Source organism: Mustela nigripes, chromosome 1, assembly GCF_022355385.1.
Source record: "Mustela nigripes isolate SB6536 chromosome 1, MUSNIG.SB6536, whole genome shotgun sequence".
NCBI lineage: Eukaryota > Metazoa > Chordata > Mammalia > Carnivora > Mustelidae > Mustela > Mustela nigripes.
In genome coordinates, this window is record NC_081557.1 from 37,928,828 (window position 1) to 37,940,037 (window position 11,210).

Here is an 11,210-nt window from a genome sequence, read left to right on the forward strand (position 1 = left end):
CCTGTTTTCCCTAGACCAGGACCCCCACCCCTCGCATGGGTTTAATGAAGCTGAGGGCATCCTGGAAGGAGGAATGGTCTGGATGTCAACTCTCCCTGCGAGTTCATCAGTGAGGTACCAAGCTAAGGAGCTTTGACCAACACACGGTCATCTGTTAGCGAAAGCCAGAAACCAGGTGAGAGAGGCAGAGAGGATGCCTCTGGAGAAGACCGAATTCAAAATTTCACATGCAGTTAGCACCTGGTAAGTTGACTAACTCCCCAGACCCATCCTGTCTAAGGAGAAGGAGATACATTCTGGGTCAGCAGTTCTCAGCCACGTGTGATCAAGTACGTCAACTGGTAGAGAATTCCCAGATCTTTCCTAATTGCTGGGGAAACTCAAGAACATGACCATGAGTGTTAGCACTGCTAGGAGAAAGCTGTGGACCTAAGTGACCACAGGAAGTCTGGGACAGTCCCTTCCTTCTCCTTTCTCCACCTCCAGCTCAGTAAAGGAAACTTCCACGATGTGCCATAGGCAAGTTACATCTCAGCCTTGCAGGGGCCTGACTCTGCCACATTTGGAGTCAGAAGATCTGTGTCCAAGGTGCTGTTACTTGGCACAATCAACACAGATCTTCTTTGGGCCTGAGTGTCTCCAGATATAAAGAGGGGGAAGAGGGGAATGCCTGCTTCACAGAGAGGTCGTAGGGAGGGAGCTATGAGATAACCCCCGTGGGAAGACTCTGTCCATGTCGAAGGGTGTTCAGATGTAAAGACGGGGTGCTGGGAACCTCAGGTACCTCACTGCCTCCCCCTCTTCAAGTAAATGTCAACCCAGCCTCTGTACTGAGTAAGAGCTCTAGGGAAAACCCAAGCAGCGTTGGGAGAGCCCTGGACAAGGAAGCCGTGATTTGGCTGTTACTCTTCCAAAGACTATCTGGCACAACTCTAATCCTTAAATATGTATTTATTACTTTTAAAAGGTTATTTATTTATTTGAGAGAGAGAGAAAGAGAGCAAGTGCACAAGCAAGAGGGAGGGGCACAGGGAAAGGGGGAAGCAGGCTCCCCATTGAGCAGGGAGCCCAATGCAGTGCTTGATCCCAGGACCCTGAGATCATGACCTGAGTGAGCTTCGGCTCAGGCTTACCCCACTGAGCCTTCCAGGCCCTTTCTTTAAATAAGTATATAATAATTAAATCGGCTACAATGGTTGAGGAACTTTTTTGTCATCATATAGGATGATAACCATAGACTAAGACAAATGTGTTATTCTGATGGCATAAGTGTGACTTTTTAAAGTGTATATGTGCTCAAGCAAAAAAAGCTAGATTATTAAAGTCATAACTAGATATTCTTAGGTGGGCCATGAACTAATACAACCTTTTGGAAGGGTAATGAGGCTGCATCGATTCAAATTTTAAATGCGAACTATTTCAGCCAGAGGTCCCACTTCTTGGTATCTATACCACAGAAAATCTCACGTAAAAGTTCCCAAGTGGGCCCAGCCCCGGCTGGAGCAGCAGTCAGGGCAACGGCCGGAGATCGGAACCTGGGTGTCGGCCAGTTCGGAATGTGAAATAAACTGGAAATGTAGCCATACCATGGGGTACAGCTGTCAAAAATAACATGGTACATTTCCCTGTACATACAGACTTGAAAAGATGACCATAATAATTGGCAGTTGGCTGTTGAAAGTCACAGAACAGTACAAATAGAGAAACTCCATTTTTATGAAACAGGGAATTTTGTTTTTATAAAACCAAAGTAAACACGCATATACTGGGGATAAGGGCAAAGGAGAGAGGGGGAACACCAAGCAAATAAAAAAACCTCCAGGACTATACCCAACAAAGTCTCAGAGGTACCTATTTTTGGAGAAGGTTGGGGATGAGGAACTTGTGAAGAGTTTCTTCCTTCATGGGAATGCACTTCAGTGTGATCTGAATTTGTTACAAGTGTATACTCCTTCCTGATGACAGAAACAAAAACTAGATCTAAAAGGTCAGTGTTTAAAATTTCAGTGTTTGTAAGGAGTCCCCCAAAATAACCACCACAGAATGTAGACCCCCTCTCCCATCTTTACATGTGGCCCCCAGTCCTGTGTGCACCCCTGGGCTTGCCCAAGAAAAGCCCATGGGCGGGGATGGCCTGCAGGACCGAGAATCTCCAAGCCCTCCCCTATTTCAATAAGAATTCTGCCAAATTACAACTGTTTCAACAAGACGGCTAATAAAAAGGATTAAATGTCTTGTTCAAATTTACAACATCGTAAATTACAGAATTAAAGCTCACTTGTTTTCAACCTCTCTTAAATAGGGGCAATCAAAATTTATATCCTGCATTATCCAATATTTCATGTTGACTTATGAAGTCTTGCTGGAGAGTTCTTAAAAACTGCTAATGAGGAAATCCCACAGGGAGGAGAGAAGGTGACTCTCCTAAATCTGAAAGGGCCTCAGTGAAACCTGGGTTCTCATAAAGATGTCAGCTTATGGGGTAAAATAACCTTCCTATCTGCGGACAAAGTTGCTCATGAAAATAATTCTAAACCAATGCAGTGTCTAAGAGGTGCTGCTCCGGTTCCAGAGAATGCCAGCTCCGAGATTTGCAGGGAGGAGCCGCCTGGAGGATGAGGTCCTTGGAAGAGGGACCACCACCCCTGAGCACTGCCCTGAAGGCAGATGGACCCCGTGCAGGTTTTCATACAAATTTCTAGACAACACCTACCCAGTTTCAAGGGCTAGCCGCTAATTGTAAAGTTTTAAAACAGTGTAAGCATGGAACAAAATACACCTGCAGGCTAGCTGTGGCCTGTGAGTCAGGTTTCCAACCTCTGCCCAAAGTATTGACATTTTTTTAAAATGGGTAATTTTCGTTCAATTTTATTTTCAGAAGGATGGGAAAAGGCAGGGAAATAATACGGATTGAGAGTCAAGCACTCGGTACCAGGAATATATTTCTAACATGCTTGAGAAAACAAGGGTAGTTGTCCATACCAAAGTGTGAAGAAATTGTTTAAATTTACTTGGCTATCCTAGGCTAAAACGCTTGAGAGTGAGAATTTCCCAGGTCCAGAACAAATATCCACGACTTGCTGTCAAAAGATCTACAAGAACTTACTCTGCTACGATGCATTCGCTGTTGATCCTAAGACATTTCAAATACCAGCAGTGAGCACAGAAAGGCTCCTGGTGCCAGGGGCTACTCAGGCGTTTGGCACCCGGGAGCACTGGTGTGGGTCACACTGGGCAAGATTCCAGGACAGGCCTAACAAATCGCCCTCCAAAACGAAAACCCAAAACAACCAAGACTTTAGACTTCATATCATCAAATTGTGCTCAGTCATTTTTTCCAAAGCCCAGACAGTAAGATAGTTTGTGCTAATAACAGTATCTGCACGTAATTTGCAATTCACAAAGTGCCTTTCCTATCCCCTATCTCACTCCTCAGAGCCTTTAACTGCATTTTAGGCTTTGTATTTTGTCTAAAGTTGTCTTACACCTGTTATTAACTTTTAAAGAACAAGAATAAATCCTTGGCATTTTTGACACCCCAGGGCTGAGCACATTTTCATTTCACTCTCACAAGAACCTCATTGAGATGGTTACTCTTACCGCCATCCCATTTTCCAGGTGAGGAAACTCAGGCCTGTAGAACTTGGGTGGGTTGTCTGAGTCATGTCACTAGCAGGGACAGGGCTGATATTCCAAGGCCAGGGCCTGAGACCAGCATGCAAGTCCCCTTTAAAGGTAGTGTCTGTGCTTTAAGCCAATCTTGGTTTGCTGCTGGCAAAGGCACCGAAGGCATGGCCAACGTCCTCCAGCTGCCCCTCCCCCACGCCCACTTTCCCCATTGGGTCAGAAACTATTTTTTTAATTTTTATTTCCCCCCCCGCTCAAAACCAGGGTGAGTCACTTGGAGCTCAGCCAGCCTGGCCCCAGAGGGCCCTGGAGGCCCAGTGAGGTGCGCCCCCACCCTGGCCCCAGCGGGACTGGCTTCCCTGCCTCCAGCCTAAGCAGGGTAGCCCAGCCCGCTGGGGTCTAGATGGGGCCTTTGCAGCACTGCTGTCTGAAAAGGGGTCTGGAAAGCAGGTGCTGACAGTCACAACAACCGAGTGAAATGGTCACTGAGGTAGCAAAGGGCGGGGTAGGGGGACAGGGAGGCGCCTGCAGCTTGGCAGAAGAGAAAATATTTATTTAGCCCCTGGCTATGAAATATCTTATTCAAGGCTCCACATCAGACCCGTGGGAGAGGGAGATACAGTCTCTAATGTGCACCAGGATAACTTATGCAAATAAAAACAGGGAGCAAGAGGCACACATGCCCCTTCACCCACAAACACTCACCAACACAGGCACATGCACACACAATCAGCAGCTGCTCTTAAGGTACTGACTTCAATCCTCCCTGAATTGCTTCTGCAGACCTCTCAGCCCTGATTCTACAGGGTGCTGCCCCACTCCAGACACCACCCCTTGGCTGCTCCCACCCCCCCACCCCCTCTCCCCCCTACCCCCCCACCCACAGGGCTCTGGAAGGCCGGGGAGGGCAGGCACACAGGTCATGATGGCCTCAGCGTTCAGAGCCATCCCCAGAATGTGTGCAGGGCCAGAGGAGCAGAGGAAGGTACTGGCTCCATCCCTGGTGGGAGAACGGGGTCCACTTCTTTAGGAAGATGAGGGGCCCGCAAGTTGGAGAAAAGGGCAAAGGTAGTGGGCCTAGGGTCTGAGAGGAAGGGACCTGAGACACAAACACTTCCTCAGCACAGAGGCTCTGACACGGAAACAGGTGAGGGTACAGGCTAGCATGTGCGGGAGCCCCTCTTCAGTTCCAGACCCAGACTGCCCGTGGTGCAGGGCGCACAGAGGAAGAGTGGCCGGTCAGGGGCAGGCCCCGGGAGTCCTGGGCTCACCTTGCTGCCTGGGCCGGGTGGGGAAGGGGACTGCAAATGTTCACTTATCTACAACCACCCAAATAAAGAGACCCGCCCCTGTGGCAAACACTGAATGAGCAGGAGGGCGGGCTGCGCATACACGTGGCAGAAGGAGGGTGGCAAGGAAGAACGGGTCAGAGCACAGCCCAGTCAGGCAGGCAGGCACCCGCGGCAAACCTGTGCTCACCTGTCCTGCCTTATCTGGGCCTCAGGGCCCTAAAGGGGGGTCTGTGGGATAATAACTATGACACTTATCGCAGCCAACACCTGCCAAGGCTCTGGTACCAAGTGCTTGCCCACCAAGCACTCTGCCAGCACTTGCCTCATGGCTAGCAATCAATAGGCAGAATGGTTAACAGTGACCATAGGACCCAGGTCTCTTATCAGGGAGATCAGGGGAGGCTCCCTAGGGGGAGGCAAATCAGGGAGAATGGACGCAGATGAGGCAAACCAGAAAGAAAATGCATCCACTGTGGCAGGAACAGCTGCTAGAAAGTCCCTGAAAGGGAAAGCAGCATCCTAAGTCTTTCCCAGCAAGGACAGCAGCTCCAAGTGCCTGCTGGAGCACCTTGGTCAAGCAGGACACCTCTGTGGTAAGAATGGCTCCTTCCTCTAGGAAACCCTCCCGGATAACTGTGAGCCCCCACGCAAAAGCTGCATTCTCAGTGCAATTTCCCTGTTCTGCAGCGGAACTGGGAAACAGAGAAGGTGCAATAGTATTGAGCTGATGGCCTCACGGGGAAGCAGGAGCACATACGCTGGCGACGGGCCAGGTGCATAGCACCAGCTCCCATGGGGGTACAAACACTGCCATGGTATCTCAGGTCAGAGCCCCTTCCTGTTTGCCACTCCTTGGTGTTCACCCAGGACTTGACACGATCCCAGACGCTGATGAAGAAGCCCAGGGACATACCCACAAAGGACCACTAGCTGTCCTAGCCAGAAAAGCACTCTCAGCTAGACGACGGGGGAGGGAAGCTGTCAGTGGTGAGCCAGAATCATTATTTTGGCTAATTTAGGAAGTGTGGGACTCACCCAGCCAGGATGAAGCTGGGTAGACCTCATTCCTGAGCGTTCCTTGGTGGATTATTTTTCATTTTGAATCACTATTACTATTCCATCAACAACAGGAGTTTTTTTTAAAAAGTCCAGAGCAAAGAATATAGGGAAGGGACATTCCTCAGGCCTCAATATGCTGGGAGACACAACAGACACCCGGAACCCCAATCCACAGCAACACAGCCTGCGCTCAGAGCCGAGGGGAGGGGCGGGCCTGCCGAATGCAATGGCCAATGAGCCTCCAGTTCCAAATACATCTGATTGCATCATCAATCTGTTGTTTGGCTGCACAGACTTGGCTATCCCTACTCCTTCAACAAACACTTCCTGAGCCAGGTGCACTGTGCTGGCACCAAGAACCCAGAGATAGTGTATATGCACACGCTCGTGTGTGTGCACGCACACTGGCATGCACGCGCATGTGTCGTCCCCAGCCTTAAGGATGGCAGTTTCCTGAGCATGACGACAGTTAGGCTGACAAGTGCTTTGCGAGAAAGAAAGGCAGAGTGTTCTGGGAGCTGGGAGGAAGGTCATGTCCAGATCACAGAGAGGAACAGGGTGGGAGGGAAGGTGTCCGGAAGAGTGGAAACCTGTCCTGAGCTGCTGAAACGGGGAGCGGCGCGGGTCATCCCCGGGAGGCCCAGCGGGGATGGCTGGCGGGAGGCTGAGCTGAGGTTAGAAATCCAGGGTAGGGGATGAGTGAAATGAGCAATGTGGCCAAAGGCCAGATCATGAAAAACCCGCAGGCCTGCCGAAGGGGCCTCAGTCACCCCACAAGCAATGAGAAGCCCTCGGAGGGTTTGCAAGAGGAGAAAACCATGATCCGATGAGTGAGTCATAAACATCATGCTGATAAGGAGTGTGGGGGCGGAAGGAGGGAGGACAAAAAGGGACACAGGAAGACCAATTAGGAGGCTGTGGAAAGAGATCCAAATGATGAGTCCTAAGTAAAGGAGCAGGGAAGGAGGAAAAGGGAGTGGACAAGTAAGAGGGTGTCCTCTTCAGCAGGACGTGGTAACCCACAGGACATGACAGCTGAGGAAAGGGACAGAGTTAGGGAGGGTCGTGCAGGAGGCACAGCTTGGGGCTGCGGTGGCAGGCCAGGCAGGCAGCACGGGGAGACAGACGCATGCGCAGCAAGCACAGGGGTGAGCTCCAGGTGCCTGGGGGCAGTGGCCAGCCATGCGGCCTTGGGAGGAGGTCCGGGGTGGGCCCTGAAATCTGGGGGACTGTAAGGTGGAGGTGAGCCATGCAAGGGCTCAGCTGGGGAAGATCCTTGAAGTGATGAGAAAGGACCAAGGAAAGACAAGTGGTAAAGCAGGCTGTGGAGAGGAGGTGTGTGAGGCTGGAGGAGAACCAAGAGAAGCTGGCCAGGCGAGGAGGCTGCTCCTGCCAGGGAGGGGGAGGGGGGTGCTCAGTGGGCCACAGACACGGGGCCCGAACAGGGGGTCCACTGGGAGCAGTTAGTTAGCTGTTAGCCACTGGGGTCCAGAAAAAGAATTAAGAAGTGTTGACAGTTCAGCTGAAGTCTGTAGAACCTTCAAAGATAATTATTATGACTTTGCCCCCCAAAGCCACTCTGTCTCGCTTCATTTTTTGGTGGTGCCTTCCCGAGGACCCTAACTGAACTACTGGCCCCATCACCCTCCACCCCCTTCTCTCACTTTATTTTACTTCAGGGCATTATCATGTCATTATACATCTCACACATTTATTCTGTCTCCCCTCCTAGAAACATTCTCATGAGTAGCCTCATGAGGACAGAGAACTGGTCCTTTGTCACCTCCAGAACCACAGTGTCAAGAGCAGAGGTTAAGCACCTTGTCCCACACCTCCCAGCTCTTTAGAAACAACAAATATTTCCTGAGCACATCCCACATGGCCAAACCATGCTAGATGCTGGGGGAATGTGGTCATGACAACACAGGACCGTGCTCTCAGAGCTGGAAGCTGGACGTGAGCAGAGAGAAACACCACACATTTAAACAAAAAGCAGATGACAACTGCCATGGAGTGAAGCCTGGGATCTGACTGTCCTGCCTCCCAGTACTATTTCCCTTCCAAACCCAAGACTGTTGCCTTCTCCTACGAAAGGCAAATTTTACCAAAGGAAACAGTTCAAGTATCTGGGGCTTGGTCTTGATTTCTTCCAGAGATCCTGCGCTTCCTGCACCCTTTCAACAGGCTCCTAAGAGGTAGAAACACCCACTATAGGCTCTGAATGTTTAACCTAAACAACTCTATGTGTCTCTCGTCCTTCTACATAAGTAGGAAGAGAAATTCCAGACTCAGGAGAGAGGAAACGGGGAGCAGTGTAAACCAGGGGTCAGACCTGGGTTCAAATCTCTTGTGACCTTGGGTAAGTTACTTTGCCTCTTCATGGTTTGATTTCCTCACTGCTGAACTGGCAGTACTAATTCCCCTCTGCAATTGCAGAGACGACATAAAATGACATCTACCAAGCTCCCAGCACTTAGCCTGGTACATAGAGTTCGAGATGTGGTGGCTCTAAACCAGTTACACCTGTTGCTTTTATGACCAGATGGCAAACTTCTAGATGCACACAAACCAAGCCAAAAACAACTGTAGAATTCAGACCAAAGAACGGACACTCGAAATACTCAGAGCTCAGACTGACATCTGGCTGGATGACTTGAGGAATGATCTCCAAGTCCCCTCTGTGGGCAGACTCGGCAGTAAGAAGTCTCCTTTCAGTTCCTTGGTCTCCCTACTTTTCTCCCTCAATATAGGCAAATGCAGCTGTCTCCCCAACAGATCACATCTCATCTTATGGCAAGAGCCCAGACATGGGCTGGATTCTGTGGTGCAAGTTGTGGCAGAGCTCTGAGCACCACACCTCAAAGGGAGCAGAAGAACACAATCACAAGCCCAATGTACACACAAACCCCCACACTAATCTTGGCTCCAGAGAAGGAAACAGGAACTGGTCATGGCAGGCTGTGCCTGCCTCAAAGCTAAAGAAAAGGTAACTGACATGCAAATGTTCAAAGTGTGCGTGTACCTCCCTCCTTCTACCAGACTCTCTGAGTGGTCTCTTTCACTAATGTCTCTGGTTCTGTCCTTCACCTAGGTGCAAGCCCGCGCAGCCTAGGGCCCTCAGCCCCCATTCTCCTCAGTGGCATCACGTTCCTCAAGGCCATTTGTAGCCAACTGGTCACCAGTTCAGCAGCCTTCCTTCAAGTCCTTCTCCAGAGTCCCTGTTGCGCCCTCCTCTTCCCTTTGTGGGACTCTCTCCTCCTTGGCCTCTGGCTCTCTTCCCCCACCATCCAGAGTTACGCACACTCCGCAAAGCTCGGTTCTCTGCTCATCATGGGGAGGACTCATTTAATCCTGTGGTTTCCCTTCTATGTCTCCAGACCAAACCTTTGTCCAGGCTTCAACCCTGCCTCTCCAATTGTCTATGGGACATTTCCTGTGGCTGAACCACTGTCATCCCAGATTCAGTGTATCTAAAACCAGAGCATCAGGCACCCCTCTCCATCTCCAGTCTCTACATTTGTCAATAGTACTACTGTGAACTACCAAATTTTCATTTTCTTTGGCTCCCATCTTTAAAGTCCAAGAGGACTATAAATCCTATGGTTCTCCCATTGCAATCTCTCTTCTACTAGTCCTTCTCTCCCACCTGAACCACTGTTAACCACATGATGTCACGCATGGACTGCTGCTGCTCCTTTCAACAGGGCCCATACCACTTGTCTAGCTATTAGATGAAAGGTCTTAGCATGTCACTGCTTCCATCTTGCTTCTTTGTCCCCAAGTAACCTCAATGGCTTCTTATTGCCTCTAGGACCAAGTTCAAGTATCTCAGCCTGACATTCAAGATCTAGAGAAGGACTCTGCAACCTGGAGCCCATAGGCCAAATCCTACTAACCACCTATTCCTGCCAGGAATGGTTTCCTGGGACCCAGCCACACCCATTCACTCACAGATGAGCTGTGGCTGCTTCCATTCTCCGACAGCAGGGCTGAGTCTCTGTGACAGAGACCACATGGCCTGTGAAGCCAAAAATATTTACCGTCTGATCTTTGCAGAAAATGTTTGCTGACTGTGGCCTAGAGTAATCCTATCCCACTGAAGGTCTTGTCCATGACTCCTCTGGATGAAGCTCTTGCCCCTGGGAGGCTGCTGCTGTGAGTCCACTTTCTTTATCACTTATACCCAACTTCTCAAACCCAAAAAGCTTATTGCACTCCTTTCTGGATTTTTTTTTTTTTTCCCCAAAACACAGCCAAAGTCCCACCCCTCCATGAGGTGAAATGTGCCCAACCCCGGTACCCCTGGACAACTCTTCTCTGGCCCCTCTGTCCACATCTATCGCAGAAACAGTGAAATGTCGCTTCTCCTTTTCTGGCCGTACTGCAGGCTTCTCGAAGCCGTGTCAATGATAACTTCCTTGCTCTTTTTTCCAAATATCAATTCTCAATAGCATCATTCGGTAAGAAGGCATCGAGCAGGGGGGAGGGGGTTTGGGAGAAGGGGGATGGGACATTGGGGAGGGTATGTGCTTTGGTGAGTGCTGTGAAGTGTGTAAACCTGGTGATTCACAGACCTGTACCCCTGGGGATAAAAATATATGTTTATAAAAAATAAAAAATATAAAAAAATATATATATGATGATTTTTTTCTAGAAAACAAGGAAATGAAATTAATAAACAGAATTAGGGGTCCATGTATGAACAATGGTCATGATGGTCATAAGACTGAAAAATACCAGTAAGAATATTTTTCCCTGCAACATTTAAGCTGTAGGAATATATTTTATATTAAGGAAAAAAATTGGATTTAGGGGCGCCTGGGTGGCTCAGAGGGTTAAAGCCTCTGCCTTCGGCTCAAGTCGTGATCCCAGGGTTCTGGGTTCGAGCCCCACATCAGGCTCTCCACTCAGCAGGGAGCCTGCTTCCCCCTCTCTCTCTGCCTGCCTCTCTGCCTACTTGTGATCTCTGTCTTTCAAATAAATAAGTAAAATCTTTAAAAAAATATATGATGAAGAAGATGGGATTGGGAGGGAGACAAAACATAAGTGACTCTTAATCTCACAAAACAAACTGAGGGTTGCTGGGAGGGAGGGGGTTTGGGAGAAGGGGGTGGGATTATGGACATTGGGGAGGGTATGTGCTTTGGTGAGTGCTGTGAAGTGTGTAAACCTGGTGATTCACAGACCTGTACCCCTGGGGATAAAAATATATGTTTATAAAAAATAAAAAAT

At 49.4% G+C, this 11,210-nt stretch overlaps 1 protein-coding gene across 5 annotated transcripts in view; it reads right to left on the reverse strand.

The window, feature by feature from the left end:
* BMAL1 (basic helix-loop-helix ARNT like 1) overlaps window positions 1-11,210 on the reverse strand; it is a 99,975-nt gene that overhangs the window by 57,075 nt on the left and 31,690 nt on the right. The gene's annotated exons all lie outside the window — the stretch shown is intronic.